The sequence below is a fragment of the Drosophila hydei genome, unplaced genomic scaffold (genome assembly GCF_003285905.1).
Source record: "Drosophila hydei strain 15085-1641.00,03,60 unplaced genomic scaffold, DhydRS2 tig00008116-arrow-pilon, whole genome shotgun sequence".
Lineage (NCBI taxonomy): Eukaryota > Metazoa > Arthropoda > Insecta > Diptera > Drosophilidae > Drosophila > Drosophila hydei.
In genome coordinates, this window is record NW_022045829.1 from 1,358,485 (window position 1) to 1,382,290 (window position 23,806).

The 23,806-nt window shown below is 36.4% G+C and overlaps 1 protein-coding gene across 1 annotated transcript in view; it reads left to right on the forward strand.

The window, feature by feature from the left end:
• Positions 1-277: 277 nt before the first annotated feature.
• The window catches only part of LOC111598989 (chaoptin), a 57,975-nt gene continuing 34,446 nt past the window's right edge, over positions 278-23,806 (forward strand). The window contains exon 1 of the mRNA XM_023314492.2: positions 278-700. The gene's annotated coding sequence lies outside the window, so the exon portion shown is untranslated. The remainder of the gene's footprint in view (positions 701-23,806) is intronic.

Here is a 23,806-nt window from a genome sequence, read left to right on the forward strand (position 1 = left end):
CTCTTAATATTTAACTGTTATATATGTGCGCATGCTCTCACACTCTTTGGCGCTCTCATCGTTTCCTCGCTCACGTTAAATGCGGCTCATTGCATTTTTGGCACGTTTAACGTTCGTCTGTTGCGCCTAGGACAATGTTTTTTTTATTGTATGCCGTTCGGCTGTGCCGTCGTCGTGTTATCTTCGTGGGTGTACTAAAAATTTACGAAGTCCACGGCGAAGGTCGTCGGCCATAAAATGCGCATAATGTTGTGCGGATGTGTCAGTACACGTTTGTTATTTGGTGCGACAGCAGCTGCGGCAGCGGCAAGCCGGAGACGTAGACGCTGACGTAAACGTAGACGTTTGACGTAGACGCGCGCGCGTCGTATTTGTCGGCATGCGGTGAACGTGAATGCGTGAATGTGGCGTTACAGTTACAACGGTACAAAGAAATCGCACAAGATATTTCAAGGCACACAGCGAGATTATTGTTTATTGCATGAGTATGTGTGTATGAGTGAGTGTATGTGAGTGAGTGAATGTGTGTATGCTTATGTGCAAGTGTAAAGTGCTAAAGTGAAGTGCTCTTCAAACTGTAACAGCAGCCCACACTTAAATACTTGTACTATATGCAACAACTGGATACGGATACACGCGTCTCGCTTTAAGCACAAAGCAAACCACCAAACAGCAGCCAGCCAGCCAGACAGACAGACAAGTAGGTACCGTAACGTAACTTAACGTAACGATTGATGCTGTCTTCTTATCGCCCCATGTCCCGCTAAAAGTTCAATTTCCTGCGTTTCTTTAATTGAAGCGCAATGCACACACATAACAGGCACACACTATACCATGGTAGGTGAAGGGGGGAAAGAGAGAGATGAAGCCTGTCGTCGTCCACTGGGCGTTTGACTCTTGGTCAGTCATTAGTCATTTGCTCATTTCCGCAATAGTAGCCGGACGCACAGCACTTGTCAGCCAATAAACAAGCGACGGCTGCGACAGGCGAATGTATGAGCGGGGCTTTTGGAGATGAGGCGGGAGAGTAGAAAGCGGAGAGGTGGAGAGTTGTGATACTTAATGTGGCTGCACAAATATGAATGGAACGCTCATAGCGTGAGGCACACTCTTATATTGAGCTGGTCAGTGAGTGGTCATGTGTGTGTGTGTTTGAATTGAATTGCCTTTAGCATGTTCCAAATTTATAGTTAGGTTTTGTCTGAGCAGTTTCTGATCTCTGGCAGACTTAGAATGCATTTCTCATTTCGAAATTGTTATGAGAGTTTTATAGCTTCACAGCTTTTGACACACGTGACACATATGCCTAGTTGATATCTCTCTGATTGTTGTCCGACATGCAGTTGTTGGCTTTAAGTTATCAACGCAAGTGGAGCACCGTTGTAGACAGGCTAACTGGGATATGTGTCATACATTCATTTTACAATACAATAAACCACGCTGAGACAACAGAGGCGAATGCTGCATAGGTGCGAAGCAGAGAAGAAAACAAAATAAAAGAAGAAGCAGAAAAAAGTCGAAACAGAGATGTACTGTTAACAATGGAGGAGTGCCTGTCCAGCAACTGTAGCAGCAGCAGCAACACCACCAGCAGCACCTTCCACTTTTGCAACTACTCAAGCCGCCCTCGCCCCTCCTCCCCTCCTGCAGTCCACCTAACCCAGTTTTGCTGATGCTTCTTCACGGCCTACCTCTCGCCATTGCCGTTATATTTGCTTTTTATGGCCTGACTGACTGGCCGCAAAACGACGAAGAAAAACCTCAGCTTTGGTATGCACCCATCCCCCTCTGTCCCCTCTCTCATACACCCACCCTCTCGCTTTCTTGCTCTCAGCAGCGCTTTGATGGAACTTGTTTTGTAATTGTTTTTGTGTCGAGCTGCACGACATGTTGTTGTTGTTGTTGTTGGCAATTTCTTCTTTTTTTGGCTTTTCTTATGGTCCAACGTCCGTTGGAATTCCCAAAGAATTCCTGCTCTCAGCTAGCCCAGAAGCCATTGTCACGTAAATCTCTGACTGGAATTAGCCTCGTTGACAAAAATATGCCTGCTTACACATTATTTGTGCAAACAAATAGACATGGACTACAGTTCTAATGATGGAAAGCGGGACGCCCGGGGGCGGGGTTACTAAGGGACGCCAGGGAAATTTGCATGGGAACTGCGACAGTTGCTTCGTTGCTGTTGTCGTTGTTGATTCGGGTTTTTGGGTTTGTTCTTTGCTCTTGACAGTAGTTTATGTCTCCCACCCAGCTCTATAACTGTTGTTTTCTTTTTATTGATCTGTTTATGCTTTTTGGCCTCTGGACAATGCGACAAACTATGAGGAAATAAATAAAAAAAATGAATGAGCAAGAAAAGTTTGGCATTTTATGTTAGGCAAACATAAAATGCCCTTAGAAACCGGAAAGCAAGCTGAACTATTTTATTGGACGATTATATAGTATAGCTTGTCTAACTGAAACTCAATTTGTGAGCCAAAGTTTATAAGTTTAGAGCTAGAAAACGGATTAAAATAGAAAATATTTGATCTAAGTCAAGACCGACTTTAAGTTAAGCGTATAAATAATATATATTTGTTATGGCGATCTTGCTTCTGCGACTACTCCTTCACGAAATGCAGAGAGTATATTGGTTTTGCGCTGTCTCTCCGTCGCCATTACCGCTAGAGACTTGGAATTTGGAACATAAATTCAATTGTTGTTTTTTAACCGAGAAAGAGTATCATGCTGTCGGTGCCAGCCGGCGGCATTATTCTTACATGCTTCTTCTACCTTTTTTGTGGTTTCTCATCTTATGAATAGAGGAAAGGAAAACCTTATCGGTTGATAAAGGTTAAATCGTTGTCACCGAGAGGCAAAGCGAAAAGGTCTACCCACAGCTCAGACAGGCGTGAAAATTATAATAAACCGAGCTCTGTGTCTATTATTATTTTTAGGTTAAAACATGCCTGGCACCGTACCGCCACGCCCCGCCCCACCCCGTCCCCCAGGAAATGTTATTGTCTCGAACTCTGTAAAGTATTTTGGTTCTCGGTTTCGTCTGGTTTATTGCAGCTAATTAACATTTCATAAACAAATAAATACCAGCCAGAGGCTGTCGGGCCTTTGGGTGTTGCCTGTCAAAACTGAACATCATAAACTCAGAGTCAGACTTTGATGTGTGTAGTGGGCGTTAATCAAAGAGACACAAAATGGTTTGATTGAATGGCTCCCCTCATAATGCGACTCTCTGAATGTCAGACGGCATTTCGCCTGCTGGCCAAATTCTAAATTGTGAGCTTAACGGCTTGCAATTGTTAAATAATTCATTTTATTGCCAGATTAGCAAATGTTAAAGAATTTACGAAGTCTCCTTTTTGATTTGAGTTGTTTTTGCAAGCGAAAATCGCATCTCTCTATTACCCGCTGCCTCTCTCCCTCTAAAGTATGCTTTGAAAATGTTTTCAGCATCATTAGCCAATCTTTGTAGCTTTATTTATAAAAGCTAATTGGCTTAATATAAAAATTTTATATATATTAATTATTTGTTTATGATTTCATATTCTTAATTATGATAAACTAAAAATAAAATATATAAAAAATAAATATAATAATAATACAACATATAATAAATAAAATGCAAAAAAATATAAAAAATATTTTAAGAAATATTTAATTCAAATAAATTTAAATTTTAAATAATTAGAAGATAAATTTAAAAAATATAAAAAAATTAATATAAATAAATTAAAACTGAATATTAATTTATAAAATATTAAATATGAAATAAAAAAACCAAATATTAATTAATACAAAATAAAATATGAATTATATGATAAAAAAATGTGGTAAAGGAAATTGTTAATAATTATATATATAATTTTCGCTAATCTATAAAAAATATACATTTATGTTTGAATCAGCATAGAAAGATTTCATGTGAGATATCCGCAAAATCAAGATTCCAAACATCATTAAAAAGAAGTAAATACGGAAATTTAAATCATATGCTGCACTAATCCTGAGCTGAATGTTATATTTACTAAAACTATCCAATAATAGCTTAAGGCAAATTAATTTCATTGATTTCTTAATATCTCTCGATAGAAATGTGATTTAAGGCAACTGAACTTCTCAACCAATTTATAAGCTAAAGTATAGCAATTGCAATTGTCTACTTCAATCAATGCCAATCATATATTAGTCAGATATATATGAAATTCCCTTTCATTGAACTCCTCAAACCGAACTTAATCCAACTTTGTTCGCCATGTAAGCCCACAACAGAGTTCAATTGCAGCGAAACGCCATCTAGCGGCCGATGGGGAGAGTAGTCAACTCTATCAGCCTATCTGCTGCTACTGCTGCTGCTGCTGCTGTTCGGCATTAAGCTTTATGCCACACGCTGATTGATTTTTAATTACGAGCACAAGAGTGCGGGCTATGACGAAACCAACACGACCACGCCCCCATCGGGCTACCGCCCTGATTGATGTTAATCATATGAATGCAGTTGGACATTTTCAGGGCAGAAGCCAAACACCCGAAAAACGAAACAATTTGTGATTGTGGCACATCCATCAAAACGGTTTTACGTCCTGCCCATGAGCACATAATAGTTTAGCCACAGTATGTGGAAATAGACTATTTAGCTGGATAGTGGTAAATGTATATATAATATATATGAGCTGAACAATAGTTGAAGCTTCAAGTTGCCTAAGGGAAAGTTTCTTTATATAATACTGGATCATAGCTCTATATCATATAGAATATATGAAAGAGCTGCCTGGAAAATATGACATTTTTTGTCAGAGATTTTTCGAGAAGCTTTGGTTTAAAATATATGTATTTAAAATGCTTTAAAAGGTACACTCTATTTGAATCAGCTTTATCAACTAGGTTTATATTGTATATATTACACGCGAGCAAGCGACTATATTTATCCCGTTGTCGAGGGCAAATGCAGAGCTGTCGGCGCACACGCAGCTGCACTATATAAACGATGTTCTAATTAGGCTGGAACTATGAGTCGACTTACGACTGAACGAATGAGAATAACAACTTGAACGAGGTTACTTGAAGAAAACTTAAACAAGTGTTACATTATGATAGAATTTGATAAAAAGCTCCGCCATAACTTAACTATAGATTTTGATAATTGTAAGAAAAAACTCTACAAAATCTGAGCAATAGAAAAGCAATGATAGAATTTCCATAGGAACTACGTTTTTGTTCAGGTTTCTTATGTAATTATGAGAAAAATCTTTATATATTTTAAAATTATTTGTCATCACAGCTTTCATAAAAAGCAGCTTTTGGAACAGATTTTTTAAATTAATTTTACAATATTTCAACTAAATTTCATAGAAACTATCATCCAAGTTCCTTAAAATAAACCACATTAATTTACCAATTGTTTTATTAATATTTGATCCTAGAACATATATCATGAAAGTAGACTCTATCTAATATGGTATATACAATAGATAAGTGATATATATTTTTTTTAATGTATCCCATTCGCAATTGAGTCTAATCAAATAAATATCTAAAGAGCATTGAGTGCTAAATTAGAATTTCAGCCGAGGGCCTGTAACGCACTTAAAGCGTTTGCCAAACCAATTTAACAAATTTGTGGAAATCGAATATTATTCAGATAGTGCAAAAGATCCATTTACGTGATGTCGGCAAAGGCAAATAAAAAGCGTTTGCATTTTTATTGAATTCGGTTAAAAAAAGGCAGAGAGGAGATGGCAGAGGCAGAGTCAGATTGCTATGGCAGCCCACAAAAGTGATAGAGAGAGAGGGAGAGATAGAGTTAGAGAGAGACAGAGGGAGAGCAAGAGGCGAAGACAGTTGGAGTTGGGAGTTAGACCGACATAAATAAACCTCAACTAAGCCGTGTGTTTTGACATAGATTTAAATTGACATGACTGTGCAAACAAAAACGCAAAACAAGCAGCGGGCAAAGGGGCAGGGAGGGCGGTTAAAAAGGGTTAAAGAGGAGGTGGAGCGGTATGGGGGAGGCAGATGCCAGCCGCACAAATTTGCGTTAAGGAATTCGAAACGCTCGACTGAGCCACATTCACAGCCGCATTCACATTCGCATTCACATTCTCATTCGCATTCACATTTGCCTAATGCCCAGCGCTTGGCCATTGATACGAATACAAAGAAAACTTGAGAGAAAGAGCGAGAGACACAAAGACAAAAGTTAGATAAAAATAAAAATGCAAAATAGTTTGTTATTTAACATATTTGACGGCGTCGCCTCGTGGCAATTTCTCCTTCGACGTAAATTGCCCGCCAGACACGGATGACAAACAGCTGCCCGAGCCGGAGTTGCGGGGCAGGGGAGCGGGTTATAGCTAGGCATACCCTTTGACGATGCCAATGGTAACGCCTCAACGGCTCGTTGGCCAGAAGCCAAATGGTCTCAAATATTTGCCAGCCAAATAGCTGGAAAAGCGGGTCTCGCGCATTGCGTTTGCGTCTATTAGTTGGGCGCACGCACGCAGCTAAATTGAAAGCAGAAAAATAATAAAAAAATTGTTTTTTTTTTAAAGCAAAACGAGTGAGATTTCGGCTTTAGTAAGAGATACAATGACTTAAGTATACCCTAACTATAGCTGAGTTGATACAAAATGGTTTATATTGAAAAAAATGAGCGAAAGTTGTTGTATCGATATTTATCGATTTGTGTATACGGTTGATTAAAGAGGTCTTCATTGATTGAAAGAGAAATATTGATTCTTTACTTACTTACCCTACAGCTGTATTAATAATACTTGTATGTGAGATCAGTAAGGTGTCGATATTTATCGATTTTTGGAAAACGAGCTTTGAAGCTTTGAGGCGCTCTTTACTGATTGCTAGCCTGCTTATAGTTCGTCAAAATTTTGTATCATACTATTTAAAGGACTTAGTTTACAGTTATAAGAGCGAAAGCTGTAAATTGAAATTTATCGATATGTAGTAACTATAGATTTCCATTAAAATGTACTTGATTGATCTCTTAGTTACTTAAATTAAGGTTAGTATGCTAGATTTAAACAAGGCAAAATAGAAATAATGTACATACATCGATAGTTATCGATTTGTTAAAAAGACAGCATAGCTCGTGACCACCTGACCTAATTGATGACAGTATTAAATGTACTTAAATTGTAATACCTAATGACATTAAATAACTGTTTATCAAATTCCCATTAAACACGTTCAATATTTATCGATTTGTTGGAAAATTGACTTAGAACAAGCAGAGCATGACTTGTAAGTTTTCCTCTATGCTTATTGAAATATGGCGAAGAGGGAAATGTTTGTTACCATTTGAAGCCTCATAGTTGATCATGCCCCATTTCACTCGCCTGCGACAGAGCATAAAACGTGCACACACGAAAAAAGAAAACTGTGGAAAAAGAGTGGGAAAATGTTCACCCGCTTGTTGCCCTCTATGAATTCCAATTGATGCGGGGCCAATTTAAAAGGACTTAGTTTTTAATGAAGATAGCCAAGTAGGATACATGCAGCACAATAGCCAGCCCCAGCCACGAATGTGTTGTCAGATGAGCTACACATGAGAACGTGGAAAAGCCGTAGAAAGTTGAGAAGCTATCAGTGCAGAAGCGGAAAAAAATGGAATTGAATGTTACACGAGACACAATTAGAGGAGCGCTGAGAGAGCGAGAGAAAGTGTTAAAAAAAAAAATAGTTAAATAAAGTTGTAAAAACTGGAAGACTGACAAAACGCACAAAAAGCAAATGGTCAAAGAGCACTGAAATGAAGTGTGTGAGCTCTGATTGAGCGAAGAAAATTGAGAATGCAAAAGACGTGAGTGAAAAGCACAGCAAAGCAGAAGAAAATTGAGAAATTAGTCAAAGCTCTTAAGAAAAACTGCTAGTGAAATGGAAGATATATAAAATATGGCTTTCTCTGCATGTGAAAAGAAAAATGTTGAATCAAAGGAAATGGCTAAAAGTGGGACAGTGTATGAAAAGCGTATGTGAAATATACAAGGATTATGTATTAAGGTATTAAGTGATATATATGAAGCAGGAAAAGTTGGAAATTCCTTATAGTCATTATGTGCTATATATAATACCAATTAAATATGGTAACACTGGTTAACTGTATTTGTATAATTAGTTAGACATATATATTTATAAGGGATTTTATATGCCTTTAAGAGGGATAGAGAAAGAGTAGGGAGCTGACAAAGAAATCGCGCTAATAAATCAAGATTTTCTATAAATTGAAATAGGTTTTCGAACGAATGACTGGAATTTTTAGATACTATAACTACATAAAAGGCGAAGAAGATTCCGATTTTACAGAGCATCAATTGCAATTGGAAGCCATTAGGAATATTGCAGTTGTGAGCTACCGACTGTATCATACTCCTTTTCAAGCCAAAAACATCTTAATAATTCTTGGATAATCTAAAGAGACTGCCTTAGCTGTCGAATTGCACTTTAAATAGAGAATTAGACGTCTTAGATCTAGTTTAGTTCCTCTTGAATAATTAAGGAATACGCATAAAATTGATAGAAGCTGTAAAAGGCAGACATAAGTAGATGTTATATAGATCTGCAATTATTATTTATATATATATATATATAAATCAATATTAATATATCATAATTTCTCAAGACTGTCAAGCTCTTTTATCAATATATATTCCAAATTATTATGGAATTTGCTCTACAACACAAAAGCCGTTAATACGCTCTTAAATTTGCCAAGAGAATTAATCGAATTTACATAGATTAGTGACTAATGCTAGGCATTTCTTAGAAACCTCCTCACGCACCTTAACCACATGGCATTGCCCTTCTGTGCGGCTTAAATCTATTATCAGCTATTTAGAACAGTCAGCAACAGCAGCAGCAGCAACTGAAGCAGCAACTAGCTAGCTAGACATTTGTTGTCTGTCATGTCCATTTGTACGCTGACTTATGGAATGTCAGCTAATGAGGTTTCCGTACCAAAACGTACTTACCTCATTGCAATGGTTCTCTGTCTTTGGCATAGAGGGAAACCAAATCAAATCACATAACATGTCAGCCCGAGCCAGAGCCAGTGCCAGAGCGCCAAAGCAGCCAGCCAACCTGTCAACATATCCAACTATGCAACTAACCAAAGTAAAACCCAATTCAAGGGTTTTACCTCCTACCCGCCTCCTTTAGCTATGATAAAAACGCGCATTTTCTTTTGCGCTGCCATTTTCCACCTAGAGCTGCCTAGATACTCTTAGTTATGCAGCTCTGCACAGCGTCTACCTGTCGCCCACGTTGCCCACATTTTTCACAATTTTCTTTTGCAACGCATTGCATTTCCACCTGCTCATTTTATAATTTTCTTTTTTTTTTTTGGGCTTTATGCATTGTTTGTTCCATATATTTCGGGTTTTCATGCTATTTGATATTTTCATTATTGTTTGCTATAGAAAATTGCATTTTCGTCTGGTTTTGTAATTAAGTTGAGTTGATTGAAGTCTTATGATATTCATGTTATAAATAAATTTCATATAATGATGTAAAAGTTATAAAAAATATAAAGTATTTTCTATATTTTTTTTTAAATATATTATAATTATTATTATTTATTATTATTATTATTATAATGTTATTAATATAATGTTATTTTCATTTTTTAAAGTCTACATTTTGCTATAATTCTAATTGGCATTAATTTTTCAGGTATTTATAACGTCTAAAAACTATTTTTTTTTTTAATTTTTGAAAATTGTCTAGTTTTCTTATATACTTAAAATTTTTCATAGAAATTTCCAGTTGACAGAAGAAAGAAAATATCATATCTAGGTATTTGAATCGTATATCCTAGCTGCTTTCATATGAGCCGAAAGCCATGCGAATGTTTTCTTTATAGGGCAGGTAATCTTCGACCTGTCAAATGTTGCATTTTTATTCGCTCCGTTTTCAATATTTATTCGTATTTGGAATCGCAATCGCTGTTTGTTGCGTTGTCGTCGTTGTTGTTGTCGATGTTATTGTTGTTGTCGTTGGCGTTGTCGTCGTCCAATATGTGTCAAATGCAAATTTAAATCTTATTGAAAAAGGGGATTAGGTGACAGCAGCAGATGCACACAGCACATACAGAGAGGGAGTGAGAGTGAGAGAGAGAGAGAGAGTGAGAGAGACAGAGAGTGAGTATGCAGATGGCTGGAGGGAGGGACCCATGCAACAAAGCGACGTTTTAGCCAGTGTTTTGTGGCAACGGAAGATGGTTCAAAAGGGGTAAGAAGAAGCAGCAGCAGCGGCAGTTGGAGATGCCGTTGACTTTGTCGAAAACACGTTCTCATTTGCATCCTCCTGTGCAGCTTTCAAACTTCACTTCTTCTTCTTCTGGCACTACTTTTTTTGGCTCTGGCAGTTTTAAATGGTTTTTTGTGGTTAGTGGATAGCATTCATAGTCGTATCATTTTGGCATCATCTCAGCTTTACCCACTGAATCAAACCACCCACAACTCACGCTCTCTTTCTCTCACTCTCCCTGCCTCTTTCACTCTTTCTATCTTGTCTAGCGCTCGTTTTTCATATAATAGAAATTGTGGTGCATACCGTAGTCTAATCCCACGGCAGCGTTGGAGACATATCAACATATGTTCAATGAGATTTCTACTTCAGGCACACACACACACACACGCACACCCCCTACTCCAATTGGACAATACAAAATCCAATACAATGCCAGAGCCATACAATTTTTTCACAATTTCAAAATGTTTTATGCTTCGAGCTGCTCAGTTGCTTTGTGTGTGTGCCAGTGTGTGTGTGCTTGGTGTATATTCAATATTTTCTACACCAAAGCGCGCGGGCTTCTCTGGAATCTCTGGCCCTACCTCCCTCAACCTCTCTTCCCCTCTCTCCCTATTTGTATATATTTCAAAGCTTTTGTTATCAATATGTCGCCTGCTTATTGAAAATAATATAATATATTTGTGTATGTGTGTGGCTTGCTTTGTTGTGTGCACATCTTGTGACTGGGTGCGTGTGTGTGTGTGTGTTTGTGTGTTTGTGTGTTATCCAATACCCAAATGCGTGTATCTGTAACTGCGCTTTGTCACCTGTCTGCGGGGCTGCGCTCGGTGCTATGGCATTGATTGCTTGCGTAATTTGAACAACAATAAAAAAGCAGCACAAGCAACAGCAGCTGATGATGACGATGACGATGATGATGATTTTGCTATCAACATCATCATCAATTGCCATATTAACACCCTGTAGATATTTGCAAGGGCTGAAGCAGAGTTGCTAGGGCTACTGTGAGCGAAGGCGCTGATTGATATATTTAGATATGCTTTACAGGTATTTATAGTGCATGGATTTAAATTATTATACTCGTTCAAGTTTTAAAAAGCGTATATTGGGCTTCTGCAAGGTGCGATTACCTAACTGTCTGCATGAATTATTGAAGTTAGCAGTGCCTCATAAAAATTCAAAATCTTCCCAATGTTTGACAAAAATTATTTAATGAGCTATAGACTTGAAATTGTGAATATGGAATGGAAAAATTTATAGCTAGAAACTGAAACATTCGATAATTGTCTTAATGCTGACCTCTTTCGGTTTCTTAGTAGTTTACTATAGACTTCTTCTAATGGATGGACTATCTCAACATGCCTTAACATCATATATACTTACCTTCTTCTATACACCTTTAGCTTGAAATATCAAGTGCCGGGTATTAGCTAGTCTGTCAAACTTTAAATAAAAACATTTGTGTATCGGATGCCTTAATCAAAATATGATATGAAAATATTGTCAAGGCTTTTGATTAAACTACCCAAACTCACACACACCAACACACACTCACACACACACCCTAGTACAGCTGCAGCTGGAAATGTTTATTTATTTGTAGTTGAGTTGAAGTTTTTGGTTATTTGTCTGTTTGCTATTGTGAGCCAATTTCAATAATGGCTCGCTTCATGATCACATTAAATATGCATGCCGCAAATGCCAAATGCACACTCGAGGACACATGCACTAGGACAACACACACACACACACACACAACTGCTGCTGTCTAACTGAGATTTTTGGCCAAATGCCTTGCACGTAGCTACATAAATTTCCCCCACTTTGAGGTCTTCTTTAAGCCACACATACCTATATCGTATATATATCGCATGTATATATATCTATATTAGTTATTCAATGTCTTGGAATTTATGTCGGGGCTTTTGTACGCAGGCTCGTGCCTCTAATTGAAACATGCTCGTAAATACATTAAAGCCAAATAGCACGAAAATAATGAAGCTGATTAATTCAATCAGGCGCAACGAGCCACGCCCACTGAAATGGAACATTTGCCGTGGATATGTTACGGGGCTCCTGTGTGCGCGTGTGTGCGTGTGGGTGTGTGTGTGTACCTTAAGTAGTTTAACACGCTAATGCGATGCCAGTTGAATGCTGAAAGCTAACTGTTGATAGATCAAGAGACTGCCTAATGACGGACCCTTAAACCTATCAAACAGCAGCTACACTATATTTAATCTATTATTAAGATAGAGCAGTTCTAGAAGATAAAGAATAAGATGCGAAAAATTCAAAATTCGAATATAAATCTGAAGCTAAAGTTTAATATATAATAAAAAAGAGTCATATATATAGTAAATAAAATCTATAAATAGATTTTTTTTACCAACTTGAACATTTTCAATGTACAACTTCGAGCAGTAACAAATTAAAAAGCTCAAGTCATGATAGTTGGTAAAATTGATTGAACTTTTTTGGTGTGCTTTCTGTTTGCTGTGACCTTGACTCTATACATTATCAAGTCCATCTATCTATCACAGCCAAAGAGAGAGGTTGTCAAAAGTCAAAAGTTCAGTCTACAATTTGAACATGACATTTGTCAGGGAGACAGACGGCAAGTGGCAGGAGATAAAGACAGAAATGGAACGAAATGGCGACATATCAACTGAACCTTAAATCAAGTTGTAAAGAGGCTGAGCTGGGCTGGGCTGGCAGCAGCTGTTGATGGAAATGCTAGCGACAATAATAACAACAATAACAACAACAACAATAACATGAGAGCAATTCAGATAAAAAAAAACGGAATGTACAAAACCAAAATAAAGATGGGCAGCTGCGAGGCATATGTACAAATATGCAGACAATCTCATATATCTACACACACACACTCACACACACACCCATGCAGCTATAAAAGTGACAAATGTTAAACGAAATGTAAAGAAAAACTGACAACAGGAAGACGCGACGTAATGAAGCATAAAAAGTACATTTTTCAAGACGACTGCAAATACATGTGACAGCAACAACAACAACAACAGCGACAACAAAAACAAGTAATATTAAAAATAATAAAAGAAAAAGGAAACCAAAATTGAAAGCTATTTGGCAACTGTAGCGAGACATAGATACACTTCAAAAATCTGAGCGATTGTCAAAGAAAAATGTATATTAAAAGGATAAAAGGTTGGGCAAGCAAAAAGCTTAAATATGTTGCAGATGCAAAAATTTAATTTAAGAAAGAAAAAAGATAATTTAAAAATACAACAAAAATATTTAAAAAAAAAGAGTAAAAATTAAATTCATTAAATTTAGTAAACCACAAAACAATAAGAATTATAAATAAATAAATAATAAAATAATATTTTTTTTAATACCTAATATATTTTTTTAAGTTATTCTTAATTTCTGTGAAATATGTTTATTTGTGTGCATTTCTACAATTGTATTCACTTTACTTAACTTTAATTTTACTTATTTCTCTCTCCTTACAAATCTGAAAGCTCTCTTTTATCTTTTTAGCTTAGGTTTTGATTTCAATTAACGAACAGCTGTCAAACCCTTTCAAATTTATTACAATGGCCATTTTTCTTTTGTGAAGTGCACAAAAAACCAACTCGGGATTTGCTTGAGTTGCGGTCTAGGCCACAAAATCAAAAATCATAGCATACCTTGCGGCATTCCCTGTCCCTCGTTCCTCCTTTTTATTTGATTTTTTTTCTGCTGTCAATTTTCTTGGTCGTATTTTCTGTGGCGCTCCGTCGCATATGCGAAATACATTTTCACGCTTGTAATCAATGCTCCTCTCTCTCTCTCTGTCTCTATCTCTCTCGTTCACTTCCCCATCGAGAGTTGCCAACTTATGCAAATTGTTGCCCTCGGCCAAGCCACCCCTGCCACGCCTCGCGTAATTGCTTAAAATTTTTTTTGTGTAAAAAGCAAAAGCAAAAAAAAGAATGGCAAAAGAAAAGAATAAGAAAACGACAAACGGCAAACCGAATTTAATTTGTTTTCGCTCGTTTTGTGCGCTCAACTTTTCGTGTTTCTTGCTTTCTTTTCTTTTCTCTTCCTCTTTTTTTATTTTTTAGCTCTTTGTTGTTGCTGTTATTGTCTAGCTTGTAATATTTATTATCGAATTGTGTAAAAGCAGCAGAAGAAACAGCAACAACAACGATGCGAATAACAGTTAGCCGACAGCAACGGTACATGCCAACGCAGTGCGAGCAATTTCTGGAACTTGCCTTTGCCAGTTCCTGTGCTATACCCTGTACAAATATATGTGTGTGAAGTAGGTGTGTGTAGTTCATAATTGTTAGCTTTATACATAGAAATTCTATATAAAAATGAATGGATTTTAGTGTAAAATATAATGCATTTGGTAACGTTTTTACATATATAACATTTATTTTGTTTTAATATTTATATTTTATATGTTTTAAATACTATTTTACTAATTATATATAATAAATTTCATTAATTTATGTGTGAATAAATATGTTTCGTTATTTCTTATCGTAGTGTTCTCACTGTACAAGTAAATGTTTAATAAACATATAACTTACTCATATGCTTTTCTTGAAGTCGTGCATACCCTTTAGCCCAATGCTGTGCTATATTTCTTGTCAATTTCTTTGGTGCAGTTGCCGGGACAGGTTTCCCGCATAAGTTGCATTTGTAGCTACCAGTTGCGAGTTCCGTTTTTGGCTTTTTCAAATGTTTGCCAACATTGCAATTGGTATGCACACGCGTGGACTTCGCATAGTTGTCCTCAACCTCATACTTTATATGCCACAGCAACTTCGCCTCTCTACCGCTCTTCCCCTCTCGCTCTCTTGCTCTCTGCATTCATTCCCTCGTCTTTTTGCAGTTGAAGTCGTTGCAGTCAACGCTTGTCCTCCCGACAGGAAGTCTCGCCGGCATATGCCCTGCACGTATTGCCCTTATAAATTGTTGCCAAATACATGCGACCGACTATACTCTATATATATTGTCTACTTTATATGGATGTGTGTGTGTGTATGGATGACAGTTGCAATTGTGTTTTTTTTTTTATTTTTGGTATGCACAGGACAATTTTGCCAGCAGTTGAAAACTCAAGCAAACTTTTTGCCCGGCCATGTTAACTGCCAGTCAATACGAATACAGAAACAGATATGGCTTATTTGGGCTAATGTTGTTGTTGTTGTTGATGTTGTTGGTATTGTTGTTTGAAAAGCCAAGACCTTATGACTTATTCAGATGATGTTGGTTCTTTCACTATGTGCCCTGTTACGTTCTGCACAATTCAGTTCAGTTCGGTTCAGTTTGGTTCAGTCTGTGTTGTCTCTGTTTCTGTATTGCTCTGACTCATGTCATTAATTATACGACGCGTGCTACGCTGAGCCAATTAAATTTACGCATTTAATGAGAGAAGTGCTATATAAACGACATATACGACGTATACGTCATACGAGGGACGTTCCATCTCTTGACTTTATGGTTTTGAAGAATTTTTCTTCATTTTCTCAAGGAATATTTAGTTTAGGCTTTTTAGCTTAACTTTAAAATTCTAGTTAAAGAAAATGCTTCTTAGTATCAAATAAATACAATTGTTTTTTTAATTTTTTAGACTTCTATTTAATTTATGGATATTTTGTATGTATGTATAAATATGTCTAATAATATATTTTTTATTCATTTCATTATCAATTAAATTTTTCATTAATTCTAAATTATTATTATATTTTATTTAATTATCAATTAAGATATTTTATTTTTTATTTTTTTCTAAATTTTAAATTTTATTTAAATTTATTTTTTTTATATATATATAATATATATATATAATATATATATGATATATATATATAATATAATTTATGAGTGTTCAATATATTCTTGTTTATTTTTTGACAATTGTAACTCCATTTTTATGTTTTAAAATTATTTTTAATATATTGTTTTTTTTTTTTTATAATTTATTGATATATTCCATTGCCAAAGCTCAGTTTACTCTCGTTTAATTTACTGTAGCTCACTCTCGCTTTTTTTTTTTCTCTCTTAATATATATATATTTTTTTTGTCTGTATATATTTTGCTTTCATCTTTCATAAAATCTGGTCTTTTTTCTACTTGCAGCTTTTCATAAAGAAAAATGAAAATAATCTTTAAACACTTACTGCACACCATAACAAAAAGAAATAAGTCTTCGAATCTCAGATTAAAAGCTGCGTTTTTAAAGCTTCTTTTATATGTATATATCGAAAGAAAATAAGTCTTTTTGATCTTTAAAATTATTGTTCTATATACATATAAAGATTCTTGGCTTTTCATATTGATAACAAATATATATATAAATCTTATTTATATAACATGCTCTTTGCTCTTTTATATATAAATTCTGCAGTTGCCAAAAAGGAAACCCACAAAAGTTACTTATACACCTTATATAAATTGCATAGATCCATCTTTTAGATATGTGTACATGCGGAAAAACTTTCATTTATATAAATTTGCTTAAGCTCGAAAGCTGTTTAGACATCCCTCCCATAAAATACGAAACGTACGGCTGCATGTAGTGCGAGTAGAGCACATCTTGCAAGTTTAATACATTAATTAAGTTTATAACAGGAGCGCACGCATATCAGCGTCTGAGCAGCTCCGTTCAGGTCGTTCAGGCGTCGGGGCTCTGCCATGCATTGGCCTCCCATTGGCCCTCGAGCTGCTCTCCCATGGGGGTCATTGACACACATATCATGTGAAAATTGCCTGGAGACTTGGCATGCATTACAATGTTACATATCTATCCATCTATCTAGCTAGCTAGCTAGCTATCTGTCAGCCTGGAGCACACAAGTTAAGCGCCTCAGCTTAAGCCCAACTTCAATTTACCAAAACTTTGAGCTTTTCCGTTCTGTTGACCCATTGTCGGGTCAAGTGCTTTGCATAATCATCCAATGCTTGGTTAGAAGTTCAAATACCCAAAAAAAAATAAAACAGAAAAGAGAAAATAGAAACATTTTCACCTTGTTCTTTGAGGTCTTCCTTTTCGTTTTTCGATTATTCGTTTTTCTCTGTGCGTGCCGAGATATCGCCTGAGCTGTTCGCAAGTTCCAATTTAATTATACACCTGGCCCAAAATTTAAATATTCCCCAAATAGGCATGTGCTACGCACATACAGCCACCTACACACACCTACACAAATGCTGTTACACATGGCATATACTCGTAAATTAAACGCATTAAGATATTTAAATAATGCTTTTTTGCGCTCTGCTTTATGTGTCACGTGATTAACTTGAATCATGCTACAAATTCATAAATTTCACGTAACACCAAACAAACTGAGCCGCCGCCAAGGGTGTGGCATGAGTTCCATTTTAATCCATAATGAAGCAATTATTGCCTCAGCCAAGTGTTGACCCATAGCAGGATTTATCAAATTCAATTTCGACATGAAACGCTTGGCCTTGAAATGGATTTCAGTGTGCTGCACTAGTAATGAAAATCAGGTGAATTTAATTAAAATTTTGAGATTATAATTTGAAATCTTTCATTGTTGATAGAATCTTAATTTTAGCATTAAAAAGCTTAGGAACAGTTTCTATTTCTAATAGCTACAATTTACAGCAGCTTAAAAACAAGTTATTTTTTTTTTAGTCTTAAGAGAAATAAATAATTAATAAATTTTGCATATTTAGTAGCCACTACTATTTTTATGAACATTAACAATTTAAATTTTTTTTATCATATACATACATATAACTTAATATGATAAAAATCTTGATATTAATTTTAATAAATTATATTAAATTGTGTTGTCCAGAATTTCATTACTATTTTCATATAGGATATATTCTGTATATAGGGCAACTCCAAAAGGTTCAGATTAATTTAATTCTATAAATAGAAACAGCTTAATATAATAATTTCTAGTAATCCAGTAAGCAGTGCCCGACCTGGAGATACCTCGAGTCAACTGCTGCTTCAGTTCTTCAGTATTAGCCACGATTTTTTCGAGTGAAATGGACAAATAAATACCTAATTTATCCAATTCAGTGAATTCGGTTGCTTAAGCGTATAATTGAAATTGGTTATCGATTCTCGTCTGTTGTGGGAAAATGTAAAATTTAGCGATAATTTATTATTTATCATTATTCATGCGAGCTTTTGAACAAAATATGTCTAATTCAGATAGACAGTTGAACAGCCGGACGGGCAGACGAATGGCCAGACAGGTGAACAGGCGAAGGAATAGACGGAAGGATAGGCGGACTAACGGGCGGGCAGAGGGAAGGATGAATACTCAGACAGGAACAGAACAGGTTGGTTAGACGGACGTGTGGACAGACGGACGGACAGGCGAACAGACGATTGGCTAGACGTCCAGACAGACGGAGAAACAGACTGAGATCAGGCGTAGGACAGGTGGTTTGTCGGAAGGGGGGACAGTTTGAAAAACAAATGAACAGACAAACGGACGGACAGGGAGACAAATACACACAGATACAGACAGGCAGACGGAAGGAGGCGAAGACAAAAGGAAAGACGGATGAACAGGCGAATGAACAGATGTAGGGACAGCCAGACGCAAATGATTATAAGGACTCGGCTGTCTATCCTTATCAGGATATATATGCTTGATGGCATCTGTCACGCCCACCACAAGCTTTCACATATATTTTCTAAAAAACACAAAAGCATTTTCCTTGTGTCAAAGTAGAAAAACGTAGCTTTTTCTCATCAAATTGTATTTTAGCAAACATTTAGTAAGATAATTAAAACTCATTCAAAATTTTTTAAAAATTTAAACAATTTACCTTTAGTTTATTATACAATTTTTTGCAAAAAATATTTTTATTTAATGGAATTTCTGAATTCACTTTTGTTGGCAAGAGTTGAACATTTGCCGCTGCCGAACAGTTGGCCGTTTTGCAAAGACCATTAGCCAAATGCTTTGTGAGTAGATACTTTTGGGTGCATTCATCTTGTTCAGTTTAAACTTGAAATCAGATTTTGTGGCATAAATCAGGGCGCGAACGCTACGTACGTTCGGTTCAGTTCATTGAAGTGTCGTTTATCGTTTTTGGTATTTTTTTTTATTTTGGCACAACGCCTCGCCATGGTCATAAATATGCCAATTTGGCGAAAAAAAATAAAGTTGACTCCCCTAGCTATACAGCTATCAGCAGCTCCCTAGCTAGTCAGTCAGTCAGAGTTGGAGAGTCACAGAGAGCAAGAGAGAGAGAGAGTGCGAGCGAGAGAGAGCGAGTTGAACAATAAAAATAAAATTTATTACTCAAGTTTATGGCAAAGCAATAAATGTATCTTTCACTCACTAACTATGTGTGTGTGTGTGCGTGTGTGTATGCATCTTCTCATCCATAAATATGCAACCATTCGCACCTAGACGTATGCCACATGTGGCGAAGTCTCTCACACACAGTTGGCCTGCTGTTAAAATGATTATGTTGTTAGCCCGTGAGCCACTCGGCCCAGACCAACAGCAACAAAAACCCTTGATTCAAATCCCATAAACTTGTTCAACTTGTTGTTGTTGTTGCTGTTGTTGCTGCTGCTGCTGTGATAGTTGGCGTTTATATGGCTGGCAATTGCCGCATCATTAATCTTACTCACGGAAACGGCGCTTAGGTCAAAGTTTTGAGTTTGGGTAATTTATCTTCCAGTTTTTGGCCGCAATTATGTGCGCCGAAACGGTGAAAACCTTAAACGAACTACAGTTCAACCACCCACGCACACACACACCTGAAGCTCAACGACAACAGCTAGGCAAATATTACCAGCCAGCATATACTCGTTTGCCTCGTATACCTATTGTGTTAAGACTCTTTAATGTTGGGTCCACAAAAGGCGCTTTCGAGTCACCATTCGGCGCGCGCTCTAATAATTCTTTACCTTAATAATTGAGCAGCAATTTCGCACCCGCGGCACTAAAATTAAATTGAACTGTTTACAAACACATGAATTGCTTATGAGCGACGGTCGGCAGTCGTCAGTCGTCGGTCGTCTGTTGACTATGTGGGCAAACTATGTGCGCTGGCTCGGTATGGCGCCACCTATTGGCTGTTAGAGGCGTGTCAGCTTGTGTCGTGTCGCACGCGGGGCGTGGCCGGACGCGTGTGAGTGTGTGTGCGGAATGCTTATCAAGCAAATGACAGTGCAGAACAGAAGTTGAGAATGCCAAACAGATGATGACCAAGCAACCCGATCGCACAGTGGTACCTATGCGAGGAGAAGCTCAGTGAAAATTAAGGTTGAACTTGTGCATGAAATGAAAAGGTTTTAGATTGCAATAATTAGGACTAAGTGTTCTAGTGGAAAGCTACTAAAATTTTCAACTCTTTCAGTAAAATTTTAGTAAAGTCAAAGCAATTATATTCGACCTTTTCTTTTTCTCATTTAACTGTTTATATAATATTTTATATAGAATTTTGCAATATATTGTTCGCTAAATCTTAAGTCAAATATAGAATATATTTATATATTATATAAATATATGCCTATATGCACTCAGTTTTGTAACTTGGTTAAGAATAAATATGTAAATTTATGCTTCTTTTTATTTTTATTATAAAAAAAAATAGTTCAAGAATTGCTATAAACCACTAATCAAATATGGTCACTCTAATCTAAAATCCTAAGCTAAATTATATATGAAAACTACTTCAAGCTTTTTCTTTGATTTTCCATAATATTTCTCTCGCCACTTTATCGCTGTCAAAACAATTAGTAAACTTTTCAATCAATTTCCAACCACTGTGCGGCACACAATTAATTGCGTAAACAGAAACGCAATGGCCGTGGCTAAAGCCTGAGCATTGAATTATTCAAATCGTTCATAATTACAGCTGGCAAAACGCGCGCGCGCTGCTCGACGCATTTATCAATTAAATGCGAATGCGGCAAATCCAGCAATTGAGCAACAACAACAACGACAGCAAGAACAATAGCTGCCGCAGCAGCAGCAACAACAATTAAATTATTAAAAGTTTGCCATAAATAAAGGCAACAACTTGACAATTATTAAAACGAATTACATGCAAGTTGGGCGTATGAAATGATGTCCCCAAGCCAAAAGGTCCACAGAGCAATGGGCACACAAATGCAGAGAGCAGAGAAGAAAGCGAAGCGGTTGAGCTGGCTGCTAGCGACTGCCAGATGCTCGCTCAAAAGGTGCATTTCTTACAAATGAAATGTCTAAATGAAAGAGTAGAGAAACTGTTAAGAGTAAGTCAAGGGCGTGATCGACTGCTAGATACACGCTCAGGTAAAATGCCAATGAAAATCGAATAATTTTCTTAATAAGCCTAATTAGCAGAGCAAGACAATAACTGTAAGCTGTAGCGTAAAATTGAGAGTCTAACCGACTGCTTGTTACGCGCTCAATAGTGTACTAAAAGCTCAATTAAGCAGCAGAAGAGAGCAACTTAAAAGAGCGAGTAGTTAGCATATGGTGAGTGAACAAAGAAAAGTGATACTGTTTGGTATAAATCTATTTCAGAAGCAGTTATCGTTATCGATAATCGAAAGTTGTAGAAATATTCAATAGAATGTGCCATTTCATCTTGAATAGTTTTCGTTCGTAAGGCGTCAGCATGCATGAAAAGTTGGACCATGATTTGACAATCTATTAGATCTGTAGTCAAATGAAGACAGCGGTCAAAAGGTAGAGAAATATAGAAATTTATAGTAGAAAAGTTGCTTCGGCTACCATATTCAAGATGCTAATTGTAATCTAGTCATACAATATTAAATCTTAGACTTAATTATTGATAAATTCTGTAATATTTCAAATCAAAGACAATAAAATAGTTCGCACATTTATTTAACACTCTTCAGAGTGCTCTCAGTTTGTCTAGCTATATTTTAATATAATATTAATATATATAATAATATTATATATATATATAATATTTTAAGGTCACAAACATTTCCAGTCAAACGCATAAACTTGTTTTTTGCTCTTTCACTGAGCGGGCATTGAAAGGGTTTTGCAACATGTCGTTGGGCATGGGATACAAAGGGCAAAACGATATATGAGCTCTTAAATTTATGCGTTGCTTTATGGACACACATGTGTGTCTGAGTGTGAGTGCGTGTGAGTGTGTGTGTATGCGTGTGCCTTTGCTGTGTGTGTGTTGTGTCCTGCGGGTTTATGAAATGCCAAGCGGCTGCTTTTTTGAACTGTTTAATCTCAATTACCAGTGCGAAATATGCAATAAATCTGTTATTGTTTGTTGTTGTTTTAACTTGTTGTTTTCTGCTGCTCGTTCAGCAAGCGAACAAGAGAGTATATTGGTTATCTTTCTCTTTACTGCTATCTCAGTTTGTTTGTCTATTGGCGCAGTTGGTGTTAGAGAAAAAATATGTCTAGTCTATATATTTTATAAATAAATATAGGCTACGAATATACAGTATATATTAAAAATGTAAAGAATATAGTATAAAGTAAATATATATCTAACTGTATGCCTATATATATTTTATATATTTATATCTTTAATTATTTATATGTCTGTATATCTATATATATATTTTTATATGTGTGCCACTTGGTATCGCGGCAAATCGGTTAGAGCCGTTTCTTTTAAAGTTTTGAAGCTGGAAGCTTAAAACTTATCAAATTTTGGAGCTCCTCTATATATCTACGCTAATTTCTTATACATACTTTTTGAAGGTGTGGCAAATTGTAGCTCAGTTTTGGGGCTGTAAGCCCTGAATTCGATTTTAGACTTGACTGTTGACTGCTTCTAAAAAACCTATGTCAAATAGGGAATTTCTTAAATCGGAACTGGCTGCTTTTGCCTAAGCTAGCAACTTCAATTCTGTAGATCTGCTAGAGCTGTAAATTATATGAGTCATGCTTTGGGGCGTGGCTTAACTGATATTACTGCTGTGCGTATAAATTTAGCTGGCTGTAACGCGTGATTAACCTGAGCGAGTATTATGCAGTGGCTCAGGCCTCACTCTAACACGCTTAAGCGCGGTGTCATATGCTGTTGCTGTTGTTGTTGTTGTCGTTGTTGTTCTATGCTGTTGTTGTTGTTGTTGCTGTTGTCAGCCGTATGGATTCAAGTGCCCGCCGCAGTTGTTTCAAATTGCGCCTCTGAACTCCATTTTTTTGTTCACACTGCTCTGTACATATATTGTTTTTATGATTGTTTTTCGTGGATTGCGCAATAAAAACAAAAATAATGGCAGCACTTGAAAAAAGTATAAAAAAGCAAATATATATACACAAAATATATATATATAAATATTACGTGAAGTAACATACACAATTTGTGCATTGGCATTTTGGCTTTGCTTTTGTTTTATTTTTATGTTTTTTATTTGTATTTTGTTAGGCCGAGTTAAAGCCTTTAAGCACATAATTTCAATTGTTGTACATAACACAAAGGGATTAACTTTGATTTTGACATATGATTTGCGGGTGTGAGAGAGCTCTATGTGTGCGTGTGCAGCTGTGGCTATAAAAACAATTGCATGCCTGGATTTGTTGTTTGGCTTTATATGCCTGGCAGCCAGTGTAAATTACCAAAGCG